This window comes from Pseudophryne corroboree, unplaced genomic scaffold (genome assembly GCF_028390025.1).
Source record: "Pseudophryne corroboree isolate aPseCor3 unplaced genomic scaffold, aPseCor3.hap2 scaffold_1020, whole genome shotgun sequence".
NCBI lineage: Eukaryota > Metazoa > Chordata > Amphibia > Anura > Myobatrachidae > Pseudophryne > Pseudophryne corroboree.
In genome coordinates, this window is record NW_026967647.1 from 131,448 (window position 1) to 158,761 (window position 27,314).

Sequence of the window (27,314 nt, forward strand, 5' to 3'; positions counted from 1 at the left end):
AAAGTGGCCTGATACACAGCATGTAATGAAAATAGGTCTTGCAGGCCGGGGTAGCACGAATTTGTTGGAGCCTAAGGAAAGGTTGAGTTAAGAAAGGGGAAAGAGAGAAAGAGAGAGAGCGCATACATTGGCGCCATCGAGATCTAAATGGCGTGTCTCAATATCACATGTAAATAATCATCATAGGAACACCGTATAGTTTATGTGTTCGTTGAGACCTGATGGAGCTAAACTTCCCAATAGGTAGGTCCACTGGCTCTCCTTTTTGAGTAGTTCCTGCATTACATCGCCCCCTCTGATTCCAAGTTTGACCTTTTCCAGGCCAAAAGCTTGCATTCGATGGGTGTTGTCATTATGGTGGAGATGAAAATGTCTGGCCACCGTGGTTATTTGTCGGAAGTTCTGCATATCCCTATCCACGTTTCGGATTGTTCCTGCATGTTCCAAAATCCGTTGTTTAAACATCCGTGTGGTTATTCCCACATATCTTTTGCCACACAGGCACTGTAGGCAATACACCACATTGGTTGTTTTGCAGTTGAAGTAATCGGAGATCCTGTGTTGGTTACCAAATTTGTCTGTGATTTCTTGTGTTGGCTTCATATAGTCACAGGCCCTGCAGGTCCCACAAGGGTATGTGCCTCTTACTGAAGGAGAGACGGAAGGGAGTCGTTGGTAATGACTTTGTACCCAATAGTCCTTTAGGTTGGGTGACCTTCTCCAGCTCATCGAGACCTTGTCTCCCAGGCTAGTTGCTAGGTCTGAGTCAGACAACAGAACATGCCAGTGTTTTTGTATACCTTCTTTAAGTTGTCTCCACTCCTGACAGAAGTCTCCCACAAATCTCAGGTCATCTTGATCCTTCACTTTCTTTTCTTGGAAGATGAGGGAATTCCTAGTTGTTTTCAAAAGGGAGTTCCGTGCCTTTTTAATGGATCTATTGCTGTAGCCTCGTTCCTTGAGACGGGCCGCTACCTCCTCACTTTTGTGTCGGTAGGTTGCCTCATCCGAACAGTTCCTCTTTAATCTTAGGAACTCCCCTTTGGGGATGTTCGCCTCCTGTTAGTGCTTCATCTACACGTTATAGCCCTGAATTTTCCAATGCCTAGCTCTTTGCAAAAGAGAGATATTGGCAAGGAAAAGCTGTATTGTACCTTTGCATTTTTCTCCCAAACGAAAGACACTAGAATGAAAATTTTAAAGCCTCCTGTTAGTGCTTCATCTACACGTTATAGCCCTGAATTTTCCAATGCCTATCTCTTTGCAAAAGAGAGATATCGGCAAGGAAAAGCTGTAATGTACCTTTGCATTTTTCTCCCAAACGAAGGACACTAGAATGAAAATTTTAAAGCCTCCTGTTAGTGCTTCATCTACACGTTATAGCCCTGAATTTTCAAATGCCTATCTCTTTGCAAAAGAGAGATATCGGCAAGGAAAAGCTGTATTGTACCTTTGCATTTTTCTCCCAAACGAAAGACACTAGAATGAAAATTTTAAAGCCTCCTGTTAGTGCTTCATCTAAACGTTATAGCCCTGAATTTTCCAATGCCTATCTCTTTGCAAAAGAGAGATATCGGCAAGGAAAAACTGTATTGTACCTTTGCATTTTTCTCCCAAACGAAAGACACTAGAATGAAAATTTTAAAGCCTCCTGTTAGTGCTTCATCTACACGTTATAGCCCTGAATTTTCCAATGCCTAGCTCTTTGCAAAAGAGAGATATTGGCAAGGAAAAGCTGTATTGTACCTTTGCATTTTTCTCCCAAACGAAAGACACTAGAATGAAAATTTTAAAGTCTACTGTTAGTGCTTCATCTACACGTTATAGCCCTGAATTTTCCAATGCCTAGCTCTTTGCAAAAGAGAGATATTGGCAAGGAAAAGCTGTATTGTACCTTTGCATTTTTCTCCCAAACGAAAGACACTAGAATGAAAATTTTAAAGCCTCCTGTTAGTGCTTCATCTACACGATATAGCCCTGAATTTTCCAATGCCTATCTCTTTGCAAAAGAGAGATATCGGCAAGGAAAAGCTGTATTGTACCTTTGCATTTTTCTCCCAAACGAAGGACACTAGAATGAAAATTTTAAAGCCTCCTGTTAGTGCTTCATCTACACGTTATAGCCCTGAATTTTCCAATGCCTATTTCTTTGCAAAAGAGAGATATCGGCAAGGAAAAGCTGTATTGTACCTTTGCATTTTTCTCCCAAACGAAAGACACTAGAATGAAAATTTTAAAGCCTACTGTTAGTGCTTCATCTACACGTTATAGCCCTGAATTTTCCAATGCCTAGCTCTTTGCAAAAGAGAGATATCGGCAAGGAAAAGCTGTATTGTACCTTTGCATTTTTCTCCCAAACGAAAGACACTAGAATGAAAATTTTAAAGCCTCCTGTTAGTGCTTCATCTACACGTTATAGCCCTGAATTTTCCAATGCCTATCTCTTTGCAAAAGAGAGATATCGGCAAGGAAAAGCTGTATTGTACCTTTGTTTTTTTCTCCCAAACGAAAGACACTAGAATGAAAATTTTAAAGCCTCCTATTAGTGCTTCATCTACACGTTATAGCCCTGAATTTTCCAATGCCTATCTCTTTGCAAAAGAGAGATATCGGCAAGGAAAAGCTGCATTGTACTTTTGCATTTTTCTCCCAAACGAAAGACACTAGAATGAAAATTTTAAAGCCTCCTGTTAGTGCTTCATCTACACGTTATAGCCCTGAATTTTCCAATGCCTAGCTCTTTGCAAAAGAGAGATATTGGCAAGGAAAAGCTGTATTGTACCTTTGCATTTTTCTCCCAAACGAAAGACACTAGAATGAAAATTTAAAAGCCTCCTGTTAGTGCTTCATGTACGCGGTATAGCCCTGAATTTTCCAATGCCTAGCTCTTTGCAAAAGAGAGATATCGGCAAGGAAAAGCTGTATTGTACCTTTGCATTTTTCTCCCAAACGAAAGACACTAGAATGAAAATTTTAAAGCCTCCTGTTAGTGCTTCATCTACACGTTATAGCCCTGAATTTTCCAATGCCTATCTCTTTGCAAAAGAGAGATATCGGCAAGGAAATGCTGTATTGTACCTTTGCATTTTTCTCCCAAACGAAAGACACTAGAATGAAAATTTTAAAGCCTCCTGTTAGTGCTTCATCTACACGTTATAGCCCTGCATTTTCCAATGCCTATCTCTTTGCAAAAGAGAGATATCGGCAAGGAAAAGCTGCATTGTACTTTTGCATTTTTCTCCCAAACGAAAGACACTAGAATGAAAATTTTAAAGCCTCCTGTTAGTGCTTCATCTACACGTTATTGCCCTGAATTTTCCAATGCCTAGCTCTTTGCAAAAGAGAGATATTGGCAAGGAAAAGCTGTATTGTACCTTTGCATTTTTCTCCCAAACGAAAGACACTAGAATGAAAATTTTAAAGCCTCCTGTTAGTGCTTCATCTACACGTTATAGCCCTGAATTTTCCAATGCCTATCTCTTTGCAAAAGAGAGATATCGGCAAGGAAAAACTGTATTGTACCTTTGCATTTTTCTCCCAAACGAAAGACACTAGAATGAAAATTTTAAAGCCTCCTGTTAGTGCTTCATCTACACGTTATAGCCCTGAATTTTCCAATGCCTATCTCTTTGCAAAAGAGAGATATCGGCAAGGAAAAGCTGTATTGTACCTTTGCATTTTTCTCCCAAACGAAGGACACTAGAATGAAAATTTTAAAGCCTCCTATTAGTGCTTCATCTACACGTTATAGCCCTGAATTTTCCAATGCCTATCTCTTTGCAAAAGAGAGATATCGGCAAGGAAAAGCTGTATTGTACCTTTGCATTTTTCTCCCAAACGAAGTACACTAGAATGAAAATGTTAAAGCCTCCTGTTAGTGCTTCATCTACACGTTATAGCCCTGAATTTTCCAATGCCTATCTCTTTGCAAAAGAGAGATATCGGCAAGGAAAAGCTGTATTGTACCTTTGCATTTTTCTCCCAAACGAAAGACACTAGAATGAAAATTTTAAAGCCTCCTGTTAGTGCTTCATCTACACGTTATAGCCCTGAATTTTCCAATGCCTATCTCTTTGCAAAAGAGAGATATCGGCAAGGAAATGCTGTATTGTACCTTTGCATTTTTCTCCCAAACGAAAGACACTAGAATGAAAATTTTAAAGCCTCCTGTTAGTGCTTCATCTACACGTTATAGCCCTGAATTTTCCAATGCCTAGCTCTTTGCAAAAGAGAGATATTGGCAAGGAAAAGCTGTATTGTACCTTTGCATTTTTCTCCCAAACGAAAGACACTAGAATGAAAATTTTAAAGCCTACTGTTAGTGCTTCATCTACACGTTATAGCCCTGAATTTTCCAATGCCTAGCTCTTTGCAAAAGAGAGATATCGGCAAGGAAAAGCTGTATTGTACCTTTGCATTTTTCTCCCAAACGAAAGACACTAGAATGAAAATTTTAAAGCCTCCTGTTAGTGCTTCATCTACACGTTATAGCCCTGAATTTTCCAATGCCTAGCTCTTTGCAAAAGAGAGATATCGGCAAGGAAAAGCTGTATTGTACCTTTGCTTTTTTCTCCCAAACGAAAGACACTAGAATGAAAATTTTAAAGCCTCCTATTAGTGCTTCATCTACACGTTATAGCCCTGAATTTTCCAATGCCTATCTCTTTGCAAAAGAGAGATATCGGCAAGGAAAAGCTGCATTGTACTTTTGCATTTTTCTCCCAAACGAAAGACACTAGAATGAAAATTTTAAAGCCTCCTGTTAGTGCTTCATCTACACGTTATAGCCCTGAATTTTCCAATGCCTAGCTCTTTGCAAAAGAGAGATATTGGCAAGGAAAAGCTGTATTGTACCTTTGCATTTTTCTCCCAAACGAAAGACACTAGAATGAAAATTTAAAAGCCTCCTGTTAGTGCTTCATCTACACGGTATAGCCCTGAATTTTCCAATGCCTAGCTCTTTGCAAAAGAGAGATATCGGCAAGGAAAAGCTGTATTGTACCTTTGCATTTTTCTCCCAAACGAAAGACACTAGAATGAAAATTTTAAAGCCTCCTGTTAGTGCTTCATCTACACGTTATAGCCCTGAATTTTCCAATGCCTATCTCTTTGCAAAAGAGAGATATCGGCAAGGAAATGCTGTATTGTACCTTTGCATTTTTCTCCCAAACGAAAGACACTAGAATGAAAATTTTAAAGCCTCCTGTTAGTGCTTCATCTACACGTTATAGCCCTGCATTTTCCAATGCCTATCTCTTTGCAAAAGAGAGATATCGGCAAGGAAAAGCTGCATTGTACTTTTGCATTTTTCTCCCAAACGAAAGACACTAGAATGAAAATTTTAAAGCCTCCTGTTAGTGCTTCATCTACACGTTATTGCCCTGAATTTTCCAATGCCTAGCTCTTTGCAAAAGAGAGATATCGGCAAGGAAAAGCTGTATTGTACCTTTGCATTTTTCTCCCAAACGAAAGACACTAGAATGAAAATTTTAAAGCCTCCTGTTAGTGCTTCATCTACACGTTATAGCCCTGAATTTTCCAATGCCTATCTCTTTGCAAAAGAGAGATATCGGCAAGGAAAAACTGTATTGTACCTTTGCATTTTTCTCCCAAACGAAAGACACTAAAATGAAAATTTTAAAGCCTCCTGTTAGTGCTTCATCTACACGTTATAGCCCTGAATTTTCCAATGCCTATCTCTTTGCAAAAGAGAGATATCGGCAAGGAAAAGCTGTATTGTACCTTTGCATTTTTCTCCCAAACGAAGGACACTAGAATGAAAATTTTAAAGCCTCCTATTAGTGCTTCATCTACACGTTATAGCCCTGAATTTTCCAATGCCTATCTCTTTGCAAAAGAGAGATATCGGCAAGGAAAAGCTGTATTGTACCTTTGCATTTTTCTCCCAAACGAAGTACACTAGAATGAAAATGTTAAAGCCTCCTGTTAGTGCTTCATCTACACGTTATAGCCCTGAATTTTCCAATGCCTATCTCTTTGCAAAAGAGAGATATCGGCAAGGAAAAGCTGTATTGTACCTTTGCATTTTTCTCCCAAACGAAAGACACTAGAATGAAAATTTTAAAGCCTCCTGTTAGTGCTTCATCTACACGTTATAGCCCTGAATTTTCCAATGCCTATCTCTTTGCAAAAGAGAGATATCGGCAAGGAAATGCTGTATTGTACCTTTGCATTTTTCTCCCAAACGAAAGACACTAGAATGAAAATTTTAAAGCCTCCTGTTAGTGCTTCATCTACACGTTATAGCCCTGAATTTTCCAATGCCTAGCTCTTTGCAAAAGAGAGATATTGGCAAGGAAAAGCTGTATTGTACCTTTGCATTTTTCTCCCAAACGAAAGACACTAGAATGAAAATTTTAAAGCCTACTGTTAGTGCTTCATCTACACGTTATAGCCCTGAATTTTCCAATGCCTAGCTCTTTGCAAAAGAGAGATATCGGCAAGGAAAAGCTGTATTGTACCTTTGCATTTTTCTCCCAAACGAAAGACACTAGAATGAAAATTTTAAAGCCTCCTGTTAGTGCTTCATCTACACGTTATAGCCCTGAATTTTCCAATGCCTAGCTCTTTGCAAAAGAGAGATATCGGCAAGGAAAAGCTGTATTGTACCTTTGCTTTTTTCTCCCAAACGAAAGACACTAGAATGAAAATTTTAAAGCCTCCTATTAGTGCTTCATCTACACGTTATAGCCCTGAATTTTCCAATGCCTATCTCTTTGCAAAAGAGAGATATCGGCAAGGAAAAGCTGCATTGTACTTTTGCATTTTTCTCCCAAACGAAAGACACTAGAATGAAAATTTTAAAGCCTCCTGTTAGTGCTTCATCTACACGTTATAGCCCTGAATTTTCCAATGCCTAGCTCTTTGCAAAAGAGAGATATTGGCAAGGAAAAGCTGTATTGTACCTTTGCATTTTTCTCCCAAACGAAAGACACTAGAATGAAAATTTAAAAGCCTCCTGTTAGTGCTTCATCTACACGGTATAGCCCTGAATTTTCCAATGCCTAGCTCTTTGCAAAAGAGAGATATCGGCAAGGAAAAGCTGTATTGTACCTTTGCATTTTTCTCCCAAACGAAAGACACTAGAATGAAAATTTTAAAGCCTCCTGTTAGTGCTTCATCTACACGTTATAGCCCTGAATTTTCCAATGCCTATCTCTTTGCAAAAGAGAGATATCGGCAAGGAAATGCTGTATTGTACCTTTGCATTTTTCTCCCAAACGAAAGACACTAGAATGAAAATTTTAAAGCCTCCTGTTAGTGCTTCATCTACACGTTATAGCCCTGCATTTTCCAATGCCTATCTCTTTGCAAAAGAGAGATATCGGCAAGGAAAAGCTGCATTGTACTTTTGCATTTTTCTCCCAAACGAAAGACACTAGAATGAAAATTTTAAAGCCTCCTGTTAGTGCTTCATCTACACGTTATTGCCCTGAATTTTCCAATGCCTAGCTCTTTGCAAAAGAGAGATATTGGCAAGGAAAAGCTGTATTGTACCTTTGCATTTTTCTCCCAAACGAAAGACACTAGAATGAAAATTTTAAAGCCTCCTGTTAGTGCTTCATCTACACGTTATAGCCCTGAATTTTCCAATGCCTATCTCTTTGCAAAAGAGAGATATCGGCAAGGAAAAACTGTATTGTACCTTTGCATTTTTCTCCCAAACGAAAGACACTAAAATGAAAATTTTAAAGCCTCCTGTTAGTGCTTCATCTACACGTTATAGCCCTGAATTTTCCAATGCCTATCTCTTTGCAAAAGAGAGATATCGGCAAGGAAAAGCTGTATTGTACCTTTGCATTTTTCTCCCAAACGAAGGACACTAGAATGAAAATTTAAAAGCCTCCTGTTAGTGCTTCATCTACACGGTATAGCCCTGAATTTTCCAATGCCTATCTCCTTGCAAAAGAGAGATATCGGCAAGGAAAAGCTGTATTGTACCTTTGCATTTTTCTCCCAAACGAAAGACACTAGAATGAAAATTTTAAAGCCTCCTGTTAGTGCTTCATCTACACGTTATAGCCCTGAATTTTCCAATGCCTAGCTCTTTGCAAAAGAGAGATATTGTGCTTCCTAGCTGTTTTTTATAAAATCACTTAATTAAATCTAACTCTGATTACGTCAGAGAAGGCCAGGTACCCTACACCATAAGAGGGGGTTTGAAATTTTGACTTGTCTACTTAAAGATCACCAAAATCTGATGACAAGGTCAATTACATCCCTGGGTGGGATTGAACCTCCAACCTTTTGGTTAATAGCCCATGTAAGTGCAAGAAATCCTGAAGCACTCACTCATCATGGGGAAAGTACCAATGTGTATCTTGATTATTGACTTTTTAAAGTTTTTCTAGGAAACGTTCTAGATGAATGATTATTAGCCTTTGTCAGTATTGACTTTTGCAAGGTGTCTCTGTGGCGCAATCAGTTAGTGTGTAAGGCTATTAACCAAAAGGTTGGTGGTTCAATCCCACCCAGGGACTTAATTGACCTTGTTATCAGATTTTGGTGATCTTTAAGTAGACAAGTCAAAATTTCAAACCCACTGTTATGGTGTAGGGTACCTGGCCTTCTCTGATGTTTAGATTTGATTCAGTGATTTTATAAAAACAGCTAGGAAGCACAATTTAGCAGTGGGTTGCAGAGAAAAAGAAATATGCTGGCAGAAAAATCCAATTGAGTGATTAAACAGCTCTTCATTTTCTGGCTTTATTTTTATACTAACAAATTTGTTCTCTGAAAAGTGTCCACAAAGCCAAGTCTCTGATTAACACCTTTGTAGGGATGGTTTTTCACCTATTACTAAATTAAACTTGCTTCATTGGAAAGGCAGCAAGATGCATCCTCATTTCAATGTCTACTGAAATAATACAGGTTGACACCAGGAAACATTAACGCCACTGCATCCTTGCTGCTTTCGCATGTGGAAGTCTGTTTAATGTGAAAACAAGGTGATATCTAATTAGCACACAGGTAAGGAATTAAGAAAATCTTTATTTAAGGGTGAAGATGTTTCTCACAAAATCGTTGCCCCAATGCATCATTGAAATTCAAGCTGGAAAGATGATTTTAATATATCACTTGTACATTTTGCATTGCTCTTCTGGTGACAATGTAGTTTGTTTTGTCAATTACCATTTTAATAATCGGGTAAAGAAAATTAATTGGATTTTTGAAAGAAAACAATACTGTCAATATACTATTAAAACAAATTAAAATGGTAAAAGTTATTGTACTTTAAGTAAAAATAAAAGAGCAAAAATATCAATCCCAGTTTTTGATTACTTTAATTAACAAAAAAAAATGCACATAGCAGAGGATAGTTTCGATCAATCAACCTCTGGGTTATGGGCCCAGCATGCTTCCATTGCACTACTCTGCTGCTCATGGAAGTGTAAGAGATCCTGAAGACTAAATTGATTAAAGGCCTAAAAGTACTGGACTATAAGGAAAGACTTACTAGGCTGAATATTTATACACTAGAAAAGAGGTGCCTAAGAGGAGATATTATTAATATCTTCAAATATGTAAAGATACATAACAAAGAGTTATCAGAGGAATTATTTATTAAACGAACACGTGGTCACTCGCTGCGACTGGAGGAAAGTTCAGAACGCAATGGAGGAAAGGTTTCTTCACTGTTAGGGCAATCAGGATGTGGAATTCCCTGCCAGGGAAGGTGGTAATGGCGGACTCTGTAATTGGATTTAAAAAAGGAATGGATACATTTCTGAATGAAAAAGCTATCCAAGGTTATAATACTTAAAATATCAACATGGTTAATCCGGGGGTAACATGAGTTATAGTAGCTAACTAGTCATAAAACATTATTCAGCAAGTATGTAGAATCATCACAACTTAAAACAGGTTGAACACGATGGGCAATTTGCCTCTATTCAACCTCAAAAACTATGTTACTATATTACTATGTTATTGTAGTATACAGAACACCACAATGCAATGAGCAGTGATAGTGAGCACTGATGAGGATACTAGAACTGACACTGAGCAGCAAGATGCAGCACTGGACTATTAGTAATGTACTGTAGTATGCTGAGTACCACAATGCAGCACAAGACAATGAGCAGTGATACTGAGCACTGATGAGGATACTACTGAGAACTGACACTGAGCAGGAGAGACACACTACTAGTATTACTGAGCAGCAATAAGTAACCACTGATACTGAGCACTGATATTGAGATTTCCACTGAGAGAACATAGCCACGTCCTCTCCGCTCTCTCTTCAATGCACGAGTAAAAATGGCAGCAACGCGCAGCTCTTTATATGGAATCCGAATCTCGCGAGAATCCGACAGCGGGATGATGACATTTTCCCTTGTTCAGGTTTTCCGAGTCAGGCGGGAACAACCGAGCCTGCCTCGGACCAGTGTAAACAACGTGGAGTTCGTGGGGAATTCGGTTCTCGGAGAACCGAACCCGCTCCTCTCTACCTTATACCCATCAATTTTTTTATTTTCAATCTAAGCCCCTGCAGTTTTCTGTAAGCATCTGCTTCGCTATGATGATCAACAAGTCACAAGGGCAAACACTCAGGGTTTGAGGCGTAGATCTTAGGACCAGCTGCTACAAGCATGGCAGAGGTGTCACTATCACTGGTGACACCCAGAGAGGTGGCGAGGGAGATTGTAATGCAGTGCGCGCAGATAAGCAGCGCAATGGTAAAAAGGAGGCATGGTTTCATAGGTAGGGGCGTGGCCTGGTGGCCTGAATCTACATTTTGTTGCTCCGGGTGTCCCGGGGGTTGGGGGCTGCACCCGGGGACTAGTGTGTGAGCGGTGCTGGCTCCTGCACAGTGACAGGGCATGGCCACCCAGCATGACGCCTCCCTTCTTGACCATGCTGTAATTGCAGTCGCACTGCAGTTCAGCGTGATCATAAAAAATGGTGTAGGCTCCTGCTGGTGCAGACTGTATGTGCGCGCAGGAAGCCGCCACCATTTTTGTGATCACAGCGGCTGAATGTGATGTCATACAGCCGCTGTGACCACGCCCCCTGTGTCTCCTCCGTTGCAGACCCCATTTTGAAGCCTTGCCCCCGCACCGCTCCATCCCTGACTTGGAAATGGAGTGTTGCTGACCCACCTCTCCCCCCCTTCCCCGCCCCGATTGACAGGCAGAGGCGATCACATTCTCTGCGGGGTGCCGCAGAAAATGCAGGCACATGCGTATGCTCTTAGCAATTTTTGCAGTTGGATCGCTTATTGCGATTGCAATCCAACCTGAATCAGGCCCTATTACCTATCACAATGCGCTGCGGGCAGTACAAAATTGGGTTAATATAGGAGAAAAACCCCCAGACCTGTGCTCCTTAACTGTACCTGGTGGCTAGTGGAGCGGCTGCCCAGTAATCAGTGTCCACCGCAGTGCGCACACGGCCCACCCCCTACGGCCTCGCTCCCCTTCATCAGCGGCCTCGTGATCCGGAAGGGTGGTGTGTGTGTGACTGACCTTAGGATGAAACCGGAGCCTCCGCTGCAGTGACCCAGCAACCAGGGCACGGGAGTATACAGCGCCGCTGGGAGTGATGAAGCTGCAGTAAAGATGTCTATTAGACCTAGCCTGCTGCAGCCCTTGTAGATTCTCATAAAACAAGTTCTTCTTTTCTTGTCAAAATTAATAGCTAAGAATAGGCTGCCTGAGGCAGGCCCCTGTTAATTGGCCTGCTACTGAAGGCACCAACTACAAACTGAGCTCCCTGTTCATGGAAGCGGGGTTATAGAGGAGAATGCACTGAGCTTCTTGGGAACAGTCAAAAGCTTTGAGCCGGTTGGTGCCTCAGATCAAGATCCTACTCTACACCCCAATGTGAATCCTTGTGGAGTCCAGTGTACCCCACAGAAGAAATTAATGTGTCACACCCATTGGCAGCAACCTTAGAATAGCTGCTGACGGGCACAATTGAGAAAGGAAGGGGGGGGGACACATTTGAATCCAGCACATAGATGCAATTCAAATATGTAATTTGTACCTTCCTATTTTAAAATATAATGGATGAACCTCACCCTGTGAGAACAATCTTCATGATCAAGAGATCTAATATGTAAAATAAGTATGAGTTGGGATAGGGCTGGGGAGGGTGGCAGCTCGGGCAGCCCCTCCCCCGTCAAGTTAAGGAGATTCAACTGAGGAAGCACAAGGGAACTCTCGTCTGGGGACAACAACTGCAGGGAGACCACATCTTTTCAGATGAACATGGGAGGGCGGAAGGCTGCCTAATACTGAAGCACCATCAAATATCAAACCATATCCAACAACTAGTACAAGCATTCCTGGGGGAAGGTCTGCAGCAGACGGATTTGCATACGGTGATGTCATCCAAGCAGTGGGCCAAAGTTGGCTGGAACCCTCATCTGCATATAAAAAGAGAAAAGGGGCATGCAGGGCATGGCGGCCTTTTGCAGTGCTTGGATGACCCCTAGTTCGCATTAAACACCCCCACCCTCCTTTGGTGTGGGGCTCATGTTGGCCATGCCCCATCCCCTGAAGCATTCATGCTGATTTCTTGCAGCAGCTGGGCACTGTAACAGCTCCAGAGCTGCTCTGTAAGGCAAGTAAAAGGGTGTGGGCCCTGCAGCACCACCTGTAGTTCGCATTGTGCGTTGGAAGGCACAAAGTAAGCAGACGGGAGGAGAAGTCAGGATAGTACACAAGGGCATCCTTTTCTCTTAGTCCGTAGAGGATGCTGGGGTCACATTAAGAACCATGGGGTATAGACGGGATCCGCAAGAGACATGGGCACTTTAAGACTTTCAAAGGGTGTGAACTGGCTCCTCCCTCTATGCCCCTCCTCCAGACTCCAGTTATAGGAACTGTGCCCAGGGAGACGGACATTTCGAGGAAAGGATTTATTGTTAAACTAAGGTGAGCATCTTACCAGCTCACACCTTAAGCATGCCGCAGAACGTGGCATTCAACAGAACACAAGCCAACGGCATGAACAATTGCAGCAAAAAGCTGACCAGAACCGTAACACAACATGTGTATAACCACAAGTAATAACTGCAGACACAGTATGGACTGGGACGGGTGCCCAGCATCCTCTACGTACTAAGAGAAAAGGATTTACCGGTAGGTATTAAAATCCTATTTTCTCATACGACCTAGAGGATGCTGGGGTCACATTAAGAACCATGGGGTTATACCAAAGCTCTTGAACGGGTGGGAGAGTGCGTACGACTCTGCAGCACCGAATGACCCAACTTGAGGTTATCATCAGCCAAGGTATCAAACTTGTAAAACTTAGCAAAAGTGTTTACTAAATAGCTGCTCGGCAAAGTTGCAATGCCGAGACTCCCCGACCAGCTGCCCAGGATGAACCCACCTTTCTAGTAGAATGGGTCTTCACCTAATTCAGTAACGGCAATCCTGCCGTGGAATGAGCATGCTGAATCTTACCACAGATCCAGCGCATAATGGTCTGCATGGAAGCAGGACACCCAATCATGTTGGGAGCATACAGGACAAACAGAGCCTCTGTTTTCCTAATCTGAACCGTTCTGGTGACATAAATTTTCAAAGTTCTGACCACAGCCAGAGACTTTGACTCAACGAAGGTGTCAGTGGCCAAAGGCACCATGTGGAAAGATGAACCACCTTCGGCAGAAATTGTTGACGTGTCCTCAATTCTGCTCTATCTTCATGAAAGATCAAATAAAGGCTCTTGTGATACTGCATGGTTTGTACTGTTTTCCATGTGCTCCCAGATCTTTCAAGCAAGTAGCATGGTCAAGAAAGTTCTGTTTGAAAAGAAACAAACATTTACTGTCATTGTTATGCAAATAAACTTACATTAAAGCTAACAAGAAAGCACACTCGTTCTGTCTTTAAACTGATAAAAGAAACCCCAATAATATGGGGCATGCAAAAATTGAGATAAAACTCAGTTTTGCTCCTCTCCACGGAAATCTTTAATAAAAGGCGAAATATTTGTTAGTTCTGAAGAGAAACCAGAGCATGACCAAGATTCCACCTGTCGCCTGAGTGCCATGCCAGCAGTTCTCATTCAGCTCAAAGTGAGCACCCAATTTGAATGAAAGAAAGCAGATTTCTCACCAGGCTTCCCCTTGCTATAAACATGGTTTGTACTCTTTTCCATGTGCTCCCAGATCTTTCAAACAATTAGTGTGGTCAAGAAAGTTCTGTTTGAAAAGAAACAAACATTTACTGTCATTTCTATGCAAATGAGCTTACATTAAAGCACACTCGTTCTATCTTTAAACCAATAAAATAAAACCCCAATAAGATGGGGCATGCAAAAATTGAGATAAAACTCAGTTTTGCTCCTCTCCACGGAAATCTTTAGTAAAAGGCGAAAGATTTGTTCGTTCTGAAGAGAAACCACAGCATGACCAAGATTCTACCTGTCGCCTGAGTGCCATGCCAGCAGTCCTCATTCAGCTCAAAGTGAGCACCCAATTTGAAAGAAAGAAAGCAGATTTCTCACCAGGCTTCCCCTTGCTATAAACATGGTTTGTACTCTTTTCCATGTGCTCCCAGATCTTTCAAGCAATTAGTATAGTCAAGAAAGTTCTGTTTGAAAAGAAACAAACATTTACTGTCATTTCTACGCAAATGAGCTTACATTAAAGCACACTCGTTCTATCTTTAAACTGATAAATGAAACCCCAATAAGACGGGGCATGCAAAAATTGAGATAAAACTCAGTTTTGCTCCTCTCCATGGAAATCTTTAGTAAAAGGCGAAAGATTTGTTCGTTCTGAAGAGAAACCAGAGCATGACCAAGATTCCACCTGTCGCCTGAGTGCCGTGCCAGCAGTCCTCATTCAGCTCAAAGTGAGCACCCAATTTGAAAGAAAGAAAGCAGATTTCTCACCAGGCTTCCCCTTGCTATAAGCATGGTTTGTACTCTTTTCCATGTGCTCCCAGATCTTTCAAGCAATTAGTATGGTCAAGAAAGTTCTGCTTGAAAAGAAACAGACATTTATTGTCATTGTTATGCAAATAAACTTACATTAAAGCTAACAAGAAAGCACACTCGTTCTGTCTTTAATCCGATAAAAGAAACCCCAATAATATGGGGCATGCAAAAATTGAGATAAAACTCAGTTTTGCTCCTCTCCACGGAAATCTTTAGTAAAAGGCGAAAGATTTGTTCGTTCTGAAGAGAAACCAGAGCATGACCAAGATTCCACCTGTCGCCTGAGTGCCGTGCCAGCAGTCCTTATTCAGATCAAAGTGAGCGCCCAATTTGAAAGAAAGCAGATTTCTCACCTGTCTTCTCCTTGCTATAAGCATGGTTTGTACTGTATTCCATGTGCTCCCAGATCTTTCAAGCAAGTAGCATGGTCAAGAAAGTTCTGTTTGAAAAGAAACAAACATTTACTGTCATTTCTATGCAAATGAGCTTACATTAAAGCACACTCATTCTATCTTTAAACCGATAAAAGAAACCCCAAAAAGATGGGGCATGCAAAAATTGAGATAAAACTCGGTTTTGCTCCTCTCCACGGAAATCTTTAGTAAAAGGCGAAAGATTTGTTCGTTCTGAAGAGAAACCAGAGCATGACCAAGATTTTTATCTGAAAATATGTGTTCTCCCTGCAGTTGTTGTCCCCAGATGAGAGTTCCCTTGTGCTGCCTCAGTTGAATCTCCTTTACTTGACAGGGGGATGCTCGAGCAGCGACCCTCCCCAGCTCTAGCCCAACTCCTACTTACCTGCCAGGTGAGATACTATGATCATGAAGGTGCTTCTCCCAGGGCAAGGCTCACCCATTGCACTCTGGGTGTGCTGCTTCTGCGATTTCCCCAAATGTGGGAAACTTGACTGCATAATTTGTGTTTCCCCTGGTCGGCTCTCGTATAATTCAGATCTCTTTGTCTCAGGTCTCTCTCCAGCCTAGTTTGCTGTCTGTTTCTACTTCTCTTTTCTTGAGCCGCTCCCTTCTATGCCCTTGCGCACTATCCTGACTTCTCCCGTCTGCTTACTTCGTGCCTTCCAACGCACAATGCAAACTACAGGTAGTGCTGCAGGACCCACACCCTTTTACTTGCCTTACAGAGCGTCTCTGGAGCAGTTACAGTGCCCAGCTGCTGCAAGAAATCAGCTTGAATGCTTCAGGGGCTGGGGAATAGCCAACATGAGCCCCACACCGAAGGAGGGTGGAGGTGTGTAATGCGAACTAGGGGTCATCCAAGCGCCGCAAAAGGCCGCCATGCCCTGCACGCCCCTTGTCTCTTTTCATATGCAGACGAGGGTTGAAGCCAACTTTGACCCACTGTTTGGATGACATCACCATATGCAAATCCATCTGCTGCAGGCCTTCCCCCAGGAATGCTTGCACTAGTTGTTGCATTTGGTTTGTTGTTTGGGGGTGCTTCAGTATTAGGCAGCCTTCTGCCCTCCCATGTTCATCTGAAAATATGTGTTCTCCCTGCAGTTGTTGTCCCCAGATGAGAGTTCCCTTGTGCTGCCTCAGTTGAATCTCCTTTACTTGACAGAGATGTGCCTGAGCAGCGGCCCTCCCCAGCCCTATCCCAAATCATACTTATTTTGCATAGGCGATACCATGGTCATGAAGATTGTTCTCCCAGGGTGAGGTTCATTCATTGCATTCTGGGTATGCTGACCCCTGTGATTTCCCCAAATGTGGGAAACTCGACTGCATTATTTGTGGTAGTGGGGGACTGTGTTTGTGCTTTCCTCTGGTCAGCTCTGGTAAAAATCAGATTTCTTTATCTCAGATCTTCCTCTAGCCTTGTTCTTCTTTCGAGAGTTCCCTTGTGCTGCCTCAGTTGGATCTCTTTCACTTGACAGGGGGGTGCCCGAGCAGCGACCCTCCCCAGCTCTAGCCCAACTCCTACTTACCTGCCAGGTGAGATACTATGATCATGAAGGTGCTTCTCCCAGGGCAAGGCTCACCCATTGCACTCTAGTTGTGCTGCCCCTGTGATTTCCCCAAATGTGGGAAACTTGACTGCATAATTTGTGTTTCCCTTGGTCGGCTCTCGTATAATTCAGATCTCTTTGTCTCAGGTCTCTCTCCAGCCTAGTTTGCTGTCTGTTTCCACTTCTCTTTTCTTGAGCCGCTCCCTTCTATGCCCTTGCGCACTATCCTGACTTCTCCCGTCTGCTTACTTCGTGCCTTCCAACGCACAATGCAAACTACAGGTAGTGCTGCAGGGCCCACACCCTTTTACTTGCCTTACAGAGCAGCTCTGGAGCAGTTACAGTGCCCAGCTGCTGCAAGAAATCAGCTTGAATGCTTCAGGGGCTGGGGCATAGCCAACATGAGCCCCACACCGAAGGAGGGTGGAGGTGTGTAATGCGAACTAGGGGTCATCCAAGCGCCGCAAAAGGCCGCCATGCCCTGCACGCCCCTTTTCTCTTTTCATATGCAGACGAGGGTTGAAGCCAACTTTGACCCACTGCTTGGATGGCATCACCATATGCAAATCCATCTGCTGCAGGCCTTCCCCCAGGAATGCTTGCACTAGTTGTTGCATTTGGTTTGTTGTTTGGGGGTGCTTCAGTATTAGGCAGCCTTCTGCCCTCCCATGTTCATCTGAAAATATGTGTTCTCCCTGCAGTTGTTGTCCCCAGATGAGAGTTCCCTTGTGCTGCCTCAGTTGAATCTCCTTTACTTGACAGAGATGTGCCTGAGCAGCGGCCCTCCCCAGCCCTATCCCAAATCATACTTATTTTGCATAGGAGAGACCATGGTCTTGAAGATTGTTCTCCCAGGGTGAGGTTCATTCATTGCATTCTGGGTATGCTGACCCATGTGATTTCCCCAAATGTGGGAAACTCAACTGCATTATTTGTGGTAGTGGGGGACTGTGTTTGTGCTTTCCTCTGGTCAGCTCTAGTAAAAGTCAGATTTCTTTGTTTCAGTTCTTCCTCTAGCCTTGTTCTTCTTTCGAGAGTTCCCTTGTGCTGCCTCAGTGTGTATGGTTATTAATCAAAAGGTTGGTGGTTCAATCCCACTAAGGGACGTAATTGACCTTGTTATCAGATTTTGGTGATATTTAAGTAGACAAGTCAAAATTTCAAACCCCCTGTTATGGTGTAGGGTACCTGGCCTTCTCTGATGTAATCAGAGTTAGATTTGATTCAGTGATTTTATAAAAACAGCTAGGAAGCACAATTTAGCAGTGGGTTGCAGAGAAAAAGAAATATGCTGGCAAAAAAATCCAATTGAGTGATTAAACAGCTCTTCATTTTCTGGCTTTATTTTTATGCTAACAAATTTGTACTCTGAAAAGTGTCCACAAAGCCAAGTCTCTGATTAACACCTTTGTAGGGATGGTTTTTCACCTATTACTAAATTAAACTTGCTTCATTGGAAAGGCAGCAAGATGCATCCTCATTTCAATGTCTACTGAAATAATACAGGTTGACACCAGGAAACATTAACGCCACTGCATCCTTGCTGCTTTCGCATGTGGAAGTCTGTTTAATGTGAAAACAAGGTGATATCTAATTAGCACACAGGTAAGGAATTAAGAAAATCTTTATTTAAGGGTGAAGGTGTTTCTCACAAAATCGTTGCCCCAATGCATCATTGAAATTCAAGCTGGAAAGATGATTTTAATATATCACTTGTACATTTTGTATTGCTCTTCTGGTGACAATGTAGTTTGTTTTTGTCAATTACCATTTTAATAATAGGGTAAAGAAAATTAAGTGGATTTTTGAAAGAAAACAATACTGTCAATATACTATTAAAACAAATTAAAATGGTAAAAGTTAGTGTACTTTAAGTAAAAATAAAAGAGCAAAAATATCAATCCCAGTTTTGGATTACTTTAATTAACAAAAAAAATGCATATAGCAGAGGATAGTTTCAATCTGCCTACCTCTGGGTTATGGGCCCAGCATTTTTCCATTGCAGTACTCTGCTGCACATGTAAGTGCAAGAGATCCTGAAGCACTCACTCATCATGGGAAAGTACCAATGTGTTTCTTCGTTGGTTGATGGAAGAAACATCTTACAAAAACTCTCCAGATTATTGACTTTTTAAAGTTTTTCTAGGAAACGTTCTAGATGAATGCTTATTAGCCTTTGTCAGTACGTACGTTTGTAAAGTGTCTCTGTGGCGCAATCTGTTAGTGTGTTTGGTTATTAATCAAAGGGTTGGTGGTTCAATCCCACCCAGGGATGTAATTGACCTTGTTATCAGATTTTGGTGATCTTTAAGTAGACAAGTCAAAATTTCAAACCCCCTTCTTATGGTGTAGGGTACCTGGCCTACTCTGATGTAATCAGAGTTAGATTTGAATCAGTGATTTTATAAAAAAAAACAGCTAGGAAGCACAATTTAGCAGTGGGTTGCAGAGAAAAAGAAATATGCTGGCAGAAAAATCCAATTGAGTGATTAAACAGCTCTTCATTTTCTGGCTTTATTTTTATGCTAACAAATTTGTTCTCTGAAAAGTGTCCACAAAGCTAAGTCTCTGATTAACACCTTTGTAGGGATGGTTTTTCACCTATTACTAAATTAAACTTGCTTCATTGGAAAGGCAGCAAGATGCATCCTCATTTCAATGTCTACTGAAATAATACAGGTTGACACCAGGAAACATTAACGCCACTGCATCCTTGCTGCTTTCGCATGTGGAAGTCTGTTTAATGTGAAAACAAGGTGATATCTAATTAGCACACAGGTAAGGAATTAAGAAAATCTTTATTTAAGGGTGAAGATGTTTCTCACAAAATCGTTGCCCCAATGCATCATTGAAATTCAAGCTGGAAAGATGATTTTAATATATCACTTGTACATTTTGTATTGCTCTTCTGGTGACAATGTAGTTTGTTTTTGTCAATTACCATTTTAATAATCGGGTAAAGAAAATTAATTGGATTTTTGAAAGAAAACAATACTGTCAATATACTATTAAAACAAATTAAAATGGTAAAAGTTATTGTACTTTAAGTAAAAATAAAAGAGCAAAAATATCAATCCCAGTTTTGGATTACTTTAATTAACAAAAAAAAAATGCATATAGCAGAGGATAGTTTCAATCTGCCTACCTCTGGGTTATGGACCCAGCATGCTTCCATTACAGTACTCTGCTGCACATGTAAGTGCAAGAGGTCCTGAAGCACTCACTTATCATGGGAAAGTACCAATGTGTTTCTTCATTGGTTGATGGAAGAAACATCTTACAAAAACTCTCCACATTATTGACTTTTTAAAATGTTTCTAGGAAACGTTCTAGATGAATGCTTATTAGCCTTTGTCAGTATGTACTTTTGCAAAGTGTCGCTGTGGCGCAATCAGTTAGTGTGTATGGTTATTAACCAAAAGGTTGGTGGTTCAATCCCACCCAGGGACGTAATTGACCTTGTTATCAGATTTTGGTGATCTTTAAGTAGACAAGTCAAAATTTCAAACCCCCTTCTTATGGTGTAGGGTACCTGGCCTACTCTGATGTAATCAGAGTTAGATTTGAATCAGTGATTTTATAAAAAAAACAGCTAGGAAGCACAATTTAGCAGTGGGTTGCAGAGAAAAAGAAATATGCTGGCAGAAAAATCCAATTGAGTGATTAAACAGCTCTTCATTTTCTGGCTTTATTTTTATGCTAACGAATTTGTTCTCTGAAAAGTGTCCACAAAGCCAAGTATCTGATTAACATATTTGTAGGGATGGTTTTTCACCTATTACTAAATTAAACTTGCTTCATTGGAAAGGCAGCAAGATGCATCCTCATTTCAATATCTACTGAAATAATACAGGTTGACACCCGGAAACATTAACGCCACTGCATCCTTGCTGCTTTCTCATGTGGAAGTCTGTTTAATGTGAAAACAAGGTGATATCTAATTAGCACACAGGTAAGGAATTAAGAAAATCTTTATTTAAGGGTGAAGATGTTTCTCACAAAATCGTTGCCCCAATGCATCATTGAAATTCAAGCTGGAAAGATGATTTTAATATATCACTTGTACATTTTGTATTGCTCTTCTGGTGACACTGTAGTTTGTTTTTGTCAATTACCATTTTAATAATCGGGTAAAGAAAATTAATTGGATTTTTGAAAGAAAACAATACTGTCAATATACTATTAAAACAAATTAAAATGGTAAAAGTTATTGTACTTTAAGTAAAAAAAAAAGCTAAAATATCAATCCCAGTTTTGGATTATTTTAATGAACAAAAAAAAAATGCATATAGCAAAGGATAGTTTCAATCTGCCTACCTCTGGGTTATGGGCCCAGCATGCTTCCATTGCAGTACTCTGCTGCACATGTAAGTGCAAGAGATCCTGAAGCACTCACTCATCATGCGAAAGTAACAATGTGTTTCTTCATTGGTTGCTGGAAGAAACATCTTACAAAAACTCTCCAGATTATTGACTTTTTAAAGTTTTTCTAGGAAACGTTCTAGATGAATGCTTATTAGTCTTTGTCAGTATGTACTTTTCGCAAAGTGTCTCTGTGGCGCGATCGGTTAGTGTGTTCAGCTATTAATCAAAAGGTTGGTGGTTCAATCCCATCCAGGGACGTAATTGACCTTGTGATCAGATTTTGGTAATATTTAAGTAGACAAGTCAAAATTGCAAACCCCCTCTTATGGTGTAGGGTACCTGGCCTTCTCTGATGTAATCAGAGTTAGATTTGATTAAGTGATTTTATAAAAAAAACAGCTAGGAAGCACAATTTAGCAGTGGGTTGCAGAGAAAAAGAAAAATGCTGGCAGAAAAATCCAATTGAGTGATTAAACAGCTCTTCATTTTCTGGCTTTATTTTTATGATTACAAATTTGTTCTCTGAAAAGTGTCCACAAAGCCAAGTATCTGATTAACATCTTTGTAGGGATGGTTTTTCACCTATTACTAAATTAAACTTGCTTCATTGGAAAGGCAGCAAGATGCATCCTCATTTCAATATCTACGGAAATAATACAGGTTGACACCAGGAAACATTAACGCCACTGCATCTTTGCTGTTTTCTCATGTGGAAGTCTGTTTAATGTGAAAACAAGGTGATATCTAATTAGCACACAGGTAAGGAATTAAGAACATCTTTATTTAAGGGTGAAGATGTTTCTCACAAAATCGTTGCCCCAATGCATCATTGAAATTCAAGCTGGAAAGATGATTTTAATATATCACTTGTACATTTTGTATTGCTCTTCTGGTGACAATGTAGTTTGTTTTTGTCAATTACCATTTTAATAATCGGGTAAAGAAAATTAATAGGATTTTTGAAAGAAAACAATACTATTAAAACAAATTAAAATGGTAAAAGTTATTGTACTTTAAGTAAAAATAAAAGAGCAAAAATATCAATCCCAGTTTTGGATTACTTTAATTAACAAAAAAAATGCATATAGCAGAGGATAGTTTCAATCTGCCTACCTCTGGGTTATGGACCCAGCATGCTTCCATTACAGTACTCTGCTGCACATGTAAGTGCAAGAGATCCTGAAGCACTCACTCATCATGGGAAAGTACCAATGTGTTTCTTCATTGGTTGATGGAAGAAACATCTTACAAAAACTCTCCACATTATTGACTTTTTAAAATGTTTCTAGGAATCATTCTAGATGAATGCTTATTAGCCTTTGTCAGTAAGTACTTTTGCAAAGTGTCGCTGTGGCGCAATCAGTTAGTGTGTAAGGCTATTAACCAAAAGGTTGGTGGTTCAATCCCACCCAGGGACTTAATTGACTTTGTTATCAGATTTTGGTGATCTTTAAGTAGACAAGTCAAAATTTCAAACCCACTGTTATGGTGTAGGGTACCTGGCCTTCTCTGATGTTTAGATTTGATTCAGTGATTTTATAAAAACAGCTAGGAAGCACAATTTAGCAGTGGGTTGCAGAGAAAAAGAAATATGCTGGCAGAAAAATCCAATTGAGTGATTAAACAGCTCTTCATTTTCTGGCTTTATTTTTATACTAACAAATTTGTTCTCTGAAAAGTGTCCACAAAGCCAAGTCTCTGATTAACACCTTTGTAGGGATGGTTTTTCACCTATTACTAAATTAAACTTGCTTCATTGGAAAGGCAGCAAGATGCATCCTCATTTCAATGTCTACTGAAATAATACAGGTTGACACCAGGAAACATTAACGCCACTGCATCCTTGCTGCTTTCGCATGTGGAAGTCTGTTTAATGTGAAAACAAGGTGATATCTAATTAGCACACAGGTAAGGAATTAAGAAAATCTTTATTTAAGGGTGAAGATGTTTCTCACAAAATCGTTGCCCCAATGCATCATTGAAATTCAAGCTGGAAAGATGATTTTAATATATCACTTGTACATTTTGTATTGCTCTTCTGGTGACAATGTAGTTTGTTTTTGTCAATTACCATTTTAATAATCGGGTAAAGAAAATTAATTGGATTTTTGAAAGAAAACAATACTGTCAATATACTATTAAAACAAATTAAAATGGTAAAAGTTATTGTACTTTAAGTAAAAATAAAAGAGCAAAAATATCAATCCCAGTTTTGGATTACTTTAATTAACAAAAAAAAATGCATATAGCAGAGGATAGTTTCAATCTGCCTACCTCTGGGTTATGGACCCAGCATGCTTCCATTACAGTACTCTGTTGCACATGTAAGTGCAAGAGGTCCTGAAGCACTCACTTATCATGGGAAAGTACCAATGTGTTTCTTCATTGGTTGATGGAAGAAACATCTTACAAAAACTCTCCACATTATTGACTTTTTAAAATGTTTCTAGGAATCGTTCTAGATGAATGCTTATTAGCCTTTGTCAGTATGTTCTTTTGCAAAGTGTTGTTTTGGCGCAATCAGTTAGTGTGTAAGGCTATTAACCAAAAGGTTGGTGGTTCAATCCCACCAAGGGACTTAATTGACCTTGTTATCAGATTTTGGTGATCTTTAAGTAGACAAGTCAAAATTTCAAACCCCCTGTTATGGTGTAGGGTACCTGGCCTTCTCTAATGTAATCAGAGTTAGATTTGATTCAGTGATTTTATAAAAACAGCTAGGAAGAACAATTTAGCAGTGGGTTGCAGAGAAAAAGAAATATGCTGGCAGAAAAATCCAATTGAGTGATTAAACAGCTCTTCATTTTCTGGCTTTATTTTTATACTAACAAATTTGTTCTCTGAAAAGTGTCCACAAAGCCAAGTATCTGATTAACACCTTTGTAGGGATGGTTTTTCACCTATTACTAAATTAAACTTGCTTCATTGGAAAGGCAGCAAGATGCATCTTCATTTCAATGTCTACTGAAATAATACAGGTTGACACCAGGAAACATTAACGCCACTGCATCCTTGCTGCTTTTGCATGTGGAAGTCTGTTTAATGTGAAAACAAGGTGATATCTAATTAGCACACAGGTAAGGAATTAAGAAAATCTTTATTTAAGGGTGAAGATGTTTCTCACAAAATCGTTGCCCCAATGCATCATTGAAATTCAAGCTGGAAAGATGATTTTAATATATCACTTGTACATTTTGTATTGCTCTTCTGGTGACAATGTAGTTTGTTTTTGTCAATTACCATTTTAATAATCGGGTAAAGAAAATTAAGTGGATTTTTGAAAGAAAACAATACTGTCAATATACTATTAAAACAAATTAAAATGGTAAAAGTTATTGTACTTTAAGTAAAAATAAAAGAGCAAAAATATCAATCCCAGTTTTGGATTACTTTAATTAACAAAAAAAAATGCATATAGCAGAGGATAGTTTCAATTTGCCTACCTCTGGGTTATGGACCCAGCATGCTTCCATTACAGTACTCTGCTGCACATGTAAGTGCAAGAGGTCCTGAAGCACTCACTTATCATGGGAAAGTACCAATGTGTTTCTTCATTGGTTGATGGAAGAAACATCTTACAAAAACTCTCCACATTATTGACTTTTTAAAATGTTTCTAGGAATCGTTCTAGATGAATGCTTATTAGCCTTTGTCAGTATGTACTTTTGCTAAGTGTAGCTGTGGCGCAATCAGTTAGTGTGTAAGGCTATTAACCAAAAGGTTGGTTGTTCAATCCCACCCAGGGATTTAATTGACCTTGTTATCAGATTTTGGTGATCTTTAAGTAGACAAGTCAAAATTTCAAACCCCCTGTTATGGTGTAGGGTACCTGGCCTTCTCTGATGTAATCAGAGTTAGATTTGATTCAGTGATTTTATAAAAACAGCTAGGAAGCACAATTTGGCAGTGGGTTGCAGAGAAAAAGAAATATGCTGGCACAAAAATCCAATTGAGTGTTTAAACAGCTCTTCATTTTCTGGCTTTATTTTTATGCTAACTAATTTGTTCTCTGAAAAGTGTCCACAAAGCCAAGTATCTGATTAACATATTTGTAGGGATGGTTTTTCACCTATTACTAAATTAAACTTGCTTCATTGGAAAGGCAGCAAGATGTATCCTCATTTCAATATCTACTGAAATAATACAGGTTGACACCAGGAAACATTAACGCCACTGCATCCTTGCTGCTTTCTCATGTGGAAGTCTGTTTAATGTGAAAACAAGGTGATATCTAATTAGCACACAGGTAAGGAATTAAGAAAATCTTTATTTAAGGGTGAAGATGTTTCTCACAAAATCGTTGCCCCAATGCATCATTGAAATTCAAGCTGGAAAGATGATTTTAATATATCACTTGTACATTTTGTATTGCTCTTATGGTGACAATGTAGTTTGTTTTTGTCAATTACCATTTTAATAATAGGGTAAAGAAAATTAAGTGGATTTTTGAAAGAAAACAATACTGTCAATATACTATTAAAACAAATTAAAATGGTAAAAGTTATTGTACTTTAAGTAAAAATAAAAGCGAAAATATCAATCCCAGTTTTGGATTACTTTAATGAACAAAAAAAAAAATTCATATAGCAAAGGATAGTTTCAATCTGCCTACCTCTGGGTTATGGGCCCAGCATGCTTCCATTGCAGTACTCTGCTGCACATGTAAGTGCAAGAGATCCTGAAGCACTCACTCATCATGCGAAAGTACTAATGTGTTTCTTCATTGGTTGCTGGAAGAAACATCTTACAAAAACTCTCCAGATTATTGACTTTTTAAAGTTTTTCTAGGAAACGTTCTAGATGAATGCTTATTAGTCTTTGTCAGTATGTGCTTTTTGCAAAGTGTCGCTGTGGCGCAATCAGTTAGTGTGTATGGTTATTAACCAAAAGGTTGGTGGTTCAATCCCACCCAGGGATGTAATTGACCTTGTTATCAGATTTTGGTGATCTTTAAGTAGACAAGTCAAAATTTCAAACCCCCTGTTATGGTGTAGGGTACCTGGCCTTCTCTGATGTAATCAGAGTTAGATTTGATTCAGTGATTTTATAAAAACAGCTAGGAAGCACAATTTAGCAGTGGGTTGCAGAGAAAAAGAAATATGCTGGCAAAAAAATCCAATTGAGTGATTAAACAGCTCTTCATTTTCTGGCTTTATTTTTATGCTAACAAATTTGTTCTCTGAAAAGTGTCCACAAAGCCAAGTCTCTGATTAACACCTTTGTAGGGATGGTTTTTCACCTATTACTAAATTAAACTTGCTTCATTGGAAAGGCAGCAAGATGCATCCTCATTTCAATGTCTACTGAAATAATACAGGTTGACACCAGGAAACATTAACGCCACTGCATCCTTGCTGCTTTCGCATGTGGAAGTCTGTTTAATGTGAAAACAAGGTGATATCTAATTAGCACACAGGTAAGGAATTAAGAAAATCTTTATTTAAGGGTGAAGGTGTTTCTCACAAAATCGTTGCCCCAATGCATCATTGAAATTCAAGCTGGAAAGATGATTTTAATATATCACTTGTACATTTTGTATTGCTCTTCTGGTGACAATGTAGTTTGTTTTTGTCAATTACCATTTTAATAATAGGGTAAAGAAAATTAAGTGGATTTTTGAAAGAAAACAATACTGTCAATATACTATTAAAACAAATTAAAATGGTAAAAGTTATTGTACTTTAAGTAAAAATAAAAGAGCAAAAATATCAATCCCAGTTTTGGATTACTTTAATTAACAAAAAAAATGCATATAGCAGAGGATAGTTTCAATCTGCCTACCTCTGGGTTATGGGCCCAGCATTTTTCCATTGCAGTACTCTGCTGCACATGTAAGTGCAAGAGATCCTGAAGCACTCACTCATCATGGGAAAGTACCAATGTGTTTCTTCGTTGGTTGATGGAAGAAACATCTTACAAAAACTCTCCAGATTATTGACTTTTTAAAGTTTTTCTAGGAAACGTTCTAGATGAATGCTTATTAGCCTTTGTCAGTATGTACGTTTGTAAAGTGTCTCTGTGGCGCAATCTGTTAGTGTGTTTGGTTATTAATCAAAGGGTT

General features: G+C 39.7%; 9 non-coding genes across 9 annotated transcripts; 4 read left to right on the top strand and 5 right to left on the bottom strand.

Annotated features, from left to right (window-relative positions):
• Nucleotides 1-13,880: 13,880 nt before the first annotated feature.
• On the bottom strand, nt 13,881-13,996 carry LOC134987764 (U5 spliceosomal RNA). Its single transcript, XR_010193333.1, has one exon. It is a non-coding gene; the product is annotated as a U5 spliceosomal RNA (small nuclear RNA).
• Nucleotides 13,997-14,271: 275 nt separating this feature from the next.
• On the bottom strand, nt 14,272-14,387 carry LOC134987760 (U5 spliceosomal RNA). Its single transcript, XR_010193329.1, has one exon. It is a non-coding gene; the product is annotated as a U5 spliceosomal RNA (small nuclear RNA).
• Nucleotides 14,388-14,661: 274 nt separating this feature from the next.
• Nucleotides 14,662-14,777, bottom strand: LOC134987762 (U5 spliceosomal RNA). The gene has a single exon (XR_010193331.1). It is a non-coding gene; the product is annotated as a U5 spliceosomal RNA (small nuclear RNA).
• A 286-nt stretch (nt 14,778-15,063) lies between these two features.
• On the bottom strand, nt 15,064-15,179 carry LOC134987757 (U5 spliceosomal RNA). The gene has a single exon (XR_010193326.1). It is a non-coding gene; the product is annotated as a U5 spliceosomal RNA (small nuclear RNA).
• Nucleotides 15,180-15,449: 270 nt separating this feature from the next.
• On the bottom strand, nt 15,450-15,565 carry LOC134987758 (U5 spliceosomal RNA). The gene has a single exon (XR_010193327.1). It is a non-coding gene; the product is annotated as a U5 spliceosomal RNA (small nuclear RNA).
• Nucleotides 15,566-15,709: 144 nt separating this feature from the next.
• LOC134987713 (U1 spliceosomal RNA) lies at nt 15,710-15,872 on the top strand. The gene has a single exon (XR_010193300.1). It is a non-coding gene; the product is annotated as a U1 spliceosomal RNA (small nuclear RNA).
• A 671-nt stretch (nt 15,873-16,543) lies between these two features.
• On the top strand, nt 16,544-16,707 carry LOC134987792 (U1 spliceosomal RNA). The gene has a single exon (XR_010193361.1). It is a non-coding gene; the product is annotated as a U1 spliceosomal RNA (small nuclear RNA).
• A 152-nt stretch (nt 16,708-16,859) lies between these two features.
• On the top strand, nt 16,860-17,022 carry LOC134987751 (U1 spliceosomal RNA). The gene has a single exon (XR_010193325.1). It is a non-coding gene; the product is annotated as a U1 spliceosomal RNA (small nuclear RNA).
• Nucleotides 17,023-17,693: 671 nt separating this feature from the next.
• Nucleotides 17,694-17,857, top strand: LOC134987795 (U1 spliceosomal RNA). Its single transcript, XR_010193363.1, has one exon. It is a non-coding gene; the product is annotated as a U1 spliceosomal RNA (small nuclear RNA).
• The last annotated feature ends 9,457 nt before the right edge of the window (nt 17,858-27,314 follow it).